This window comes from Dipodomys ordii, unplaced genomic scaffold (assembly GCF_000151885.1).
Source record: "Dipodomys ordii isolate 6190 unplaced genomic scaffold, Dord_2.0 Scaffold182, whole genome shotgun sequence".
In the NCBI taxonomy this organism is placed as follows: Eukaryota; Metazoa; Chordata; class Mammalia; order Rodentia; family Heteromyidae; genus Dipodomys; species Dipodomys ordii.
In genome coordinates, this window is record NW_012267398.1 from 2852108 (window position 1) to 2856586 (window position 4479).

The window sequence follows — 4479 nt, forward strand, 5'->3', positions numbered from 1 at the left end:
TGGGGCCGGGCCCCGGGAGCCGCCAGGGCGGGCCGCGCCGCTGCGGTATTTGGCGTCAGTCTGCAAAGTTCACGTCTTTCCGAAGGCCTTGGAATTAAACCATTAAAAAGGGAGAAAAGAAAAAGGGAAATAGGGGGGAAAGCTACCTGAAGCATCAAACGGTGGAGAGGGAACACAGTCATTCAGCTGGGGGAGGGAGGGGGGGACGGTCCTCCCCACGGGAATGTTCCAGAGACCGGGTCAGAGAAGCTTCTAGCACCACGCCCTTCTCCTTTTAGGAGACTTTTTAAGAGAAATCAACAACCAGCCCACCTGACAAGTCGGCACCCATGGCTTCCAGACCCCGTAGCAGGCTGATCGTTCGTGGCCTTTTGCGGTTTCTTTCTTTCCCTTCTTTTTCAAAAAGAGTCCATTTTCTATTAAGGGAGATGTCAACTTTTTCAAAGTTCTCCCACGTAGCCTCGCAACTGCAGTTCAGCTCCCGCGATCAGGTTTTCTTAACTTGTTCGATATTGATCTTTAAGACGACAACAAAAATCTACACTGTATCCATAGTCAACAGCAGATTTTTGTTGTTGTCGGTCGTGGGGCTTGAACTCTGGGCCTGGGCGCTGTCCCTCAGCTCTTCAGCTCAAGACAAGCGCTCTATCGCTTGAGCCACAACGTCACTTCCGGTTTCCTGGTGGGTTTTATTAGAGTTAAGAGTCTCACAGACTTTCCCGCCAGGGCTGGCTTTGAACCGTGATCCTCAGCTCTCAGCCTCCTGAGTAGCTAGGATTACAGGCCTGAGCCACTGACGCCCCCTAGAATTATTATTTTAATGGTTAAATACACCCTTTGGACAATAACTTGTCCCCGTAACTAGGACTTACTCAGGAAGTCTTTTGGGCATAAAGTTTCTTTGCATATCTGTCTCACAGAGAACCAGTGACCTTTCTGACTTGGTGAGAAGAATGTAATGAATGTAATTTATTCTATTTTGTGTGAGGAAATTTCATGAACTTGCTGTGATAAGCCAATGACACAATACTGAGCCGTTATAGAGGTAGATATGACACAACTAGTCTTATGTCCATGCTCCAGATGTCTAAAGAAATAAACTATTTGTTTAAACCATCTGGTTTGTCAAATGGAAGGAACCAGAAGTGAAGGAATATGGTGGGTAGCTCCTGGAAGTGGCCTCCAGGAGAAAAAACACCTTGCTTTTAGCACGTGGAGACAGGCAAAATGTCCAGCTAACCTGAGGACAATGTAAAAGAATGTATGGTAAGTTGCCAAACTAGGGGTGTAGTAACATTGTAGCAACCATGAAAAAGAATGCACAGGGAATTAAAAACAAGTGTATCTTCTGAAACAAACAATCTTTCAAAGCCCAGGAGTTTCCATTATTTTGTTAGTGCTGATACTGGGAACTTAAACTCTGGGTCTAGGTACAATCCCTTAGCTTTTTTTTTTTCTTTTTTCTTAAAGCAAGGCCGGCACTCTACCACTTGAGCAACACTTCCACTTCTGGCTTTTTGCTGGTTCATTGTTGATAAGTGGGGGTGTCTCTCAGATTTGTCTAAGCTGGGTTCAAATTGTGATACTTAGATCTCAGTCTCCTTAGTAGCTAGGGTTACAGGCTTAAGTCACCAGTGCCTGGGTCCTTTGGGGCCTGAACTCTGGGCCTGGGCACTGTCCCTCAGCTCCTCAGCTCAAGGCTAGCGCTCTACCACTTGAGCCACAGCGCCACTTTCAGCTTTTTTTTTTCTTTTTTTTTGCTTATGTGGTGCTGAGGAATAGAACCCAGGGCCTCAGGCATGCAAGGCAAGTGCTCTACCACTGAGCCACCTTCCCAGCCCATGCCTGGATCCTTTTTAAGCTTTTACTAAGTTCAGCTAAGATCTGTGGGAATTTGGTAACTGCAAAGTAGAGGTATAAATTAAAACAATCACCTAAAAGACTTGTTAAAACAGGTTACTTTGTCCCACCTTCAGAGTCTGATTCAGTGAGAACAGAGGGAGACCAAAGAAACCATTTCTGAAAGTGCACAAGTAATGTACATACAGCTAAGCGCATGACCATATTTTGAAATCATTACATTCAAGCATCTCGAAATTCCTTTCCAGTTTATTCTAAGTCTGCAATTGCAAGTGCAATGATCAGTGTCCATTTTCAAGTATATGTTAAATACATTTTCTTTACTGTTATTCCAAAGGAGTATGATTAAGAATTGATAGAATTGTGTATCTATTTATATAGTTTTTAACCAAAAAAGTTTCAAAATTAGAATATGTCCTTGAAATATTGTGTATTTAATAATTTACAAAAATACAAACCTAACATTTTCTGTTGTTCTTGTTTTTTGGAAGGATGGGGCAGAGACTGTTTTCTGATTCAAGGTCTTCCTGTGTAGCCCAGACTGGCCTTGAATTTTATACCTCCCAAGTGCTGAGATTACAAGCATACACCATCATAACCAGCATTTCTGATTATCCATGTCCAACATCTCATCTTGGATCTGCTTCTCTTCCACATTCAAACATCCCACAACTACTATGACCATCCTTAATCTTGATGCAATCTCTAGACCCATTGACTCCTACTTCTTTTTTCCTTTCTTTCTTCCTTCCTTCCTTGCTTTCTTTTTGTCCTGGTACTAGGACTTGAACTCAGGGCCTAGGTCTTGGACCCTTATCTTTTTTGCTCAAGACTGGCACTCTACCACTTGTGCCACACCTCCACCTCTGGCTTTTTGTGGGTTCATGGAAGATGATTGAGAGTCTCCTGGACTTCCCTGCCCAAGCTGTAATCCTTAGATCCCAGCCTCCTGAGATTACAGGTATGAGCCACTGACACCCAGCTCTCACTTTTCTGTGTCTTCACTTACATTTATTTTTCTCCCTACCTAGTTCAGCCTCCAAGGCACATTATTTCATTTCCTTTTTAAATTTATTTATTTATTTGCAGTACTGGGATTTGAGATGGGGGTGAGGCTTACTGTTTGGTAGGCAGGTCTTCTGCTCTTTAAACCATACCTCCAGTCCTTATTTGCTCTCATTTTTTAGTAGGGTCTCACTTTTTACCCAGACCAGCATGGACTGTGATCTTCCTATTTATACTTCTGCATGGCTGAGATGCAGGGATATGCCACCATGCCTATCTCTTTCTGTTGAGAAGAGATATCTGTCTTACTCCCCACCTCAGCCTGGCCTTGGACCAGAATTGTACTTATCTCCACCTCACAAATAGGAATATAGGTGTGCTTTATCTTACCAGCTCATTTATTTTTTCTCTCTCTCCCACCTCAGTCTTTTGCTAGGCTGGTGCAATCCTGTACAGCTGACCCATAACGTGCAATCATGTACTCTGTGTGTGTATGTGTGTGCGCATAACACTTGCACAGGTACACACACATACACCCGCCTGAACTCAGGGCCTGGATGCTGACCCTGAGCTATTGTGCTCAAGGCTAGTGCTATACCACTTGAGTCACAGCTCCACTTCTGGCTTTTGGAGATAAGAGTCTCACCAGACTTTCCTGCCCTGGCAAGCTTTGAACCTGGATCCTCAGATCTCAGCCTCCCATGTAGCTAGGCAGCTACCAGTACCCAGCACAATCCACCTACTTTTAAGCTTTCTGTTGTCTTAGTGTCACAGATGCTCTCTCCATAGAGTCCTGCTTCCTTTCTGTGGAAAAAAGGTCAAAGTCTTATTGAATTTGCTAGCTGTGCACTTTTTTTGGAGGCGGGGGGGGGGGGGGGGGGGTGGGGGAGCTGTTCTGGGGCTTGAACTCTGGGCCTAGGCACTGTCCCTGAACTCCTTTTTGCTCAAAGCAAGCATCTGCCACTTGAGCCACAGCACCACTTCCATTTTTTTTCTGTGATTAACTGGAGATAAGAATCACCAGTATTAGCACAAGCTAAGATCCTGGAGTCATTAACCTTCTCTTGCTAGCCAGTCGTAGTCATACCCACTTGCACAAGAGATTGGACTAGAAGGGAAGTCCATGGAAGAGCAAGAGAATGAGAAGATGGGCTGGGAAGGTGCTCAGTGGTAGAGCACTTGCCATGCTTGCACGAGACCCTGGGTTCGATTCTTCATAAGCAGAAAAAGCTGGAAGTGGCGCTGCAGCTCAAGTGGTAGAGTACTAGCCTTGAGCTGAAGAGCTGAGGGACAGCGCCCAGGCCCAGAGTTCAGGCCCCACAACTGACAGAGAGAGACAGACAGACAGACAGACACAGAGAAAGAGAGACAGAGAGAAAGAGACAGAGAGAGACAGAGACACAGAGAGAGACCTACCTAACTCTCAAGATCACTGGACAGTCTCCAGGTCATCTCAGTGCCAATCAGAAGCCCCACACAGCCTGCACCAGCTCTCCGTGTATCCTTTAGCACCTCCTACTAGCTACCTATTCTGGCATCCACCTTTGGGAACCAATCAGTGCCCACAAGTCTTCCAGAGGCAATGTCTATGGCCCCAGGGTTCGTGACTGCTTG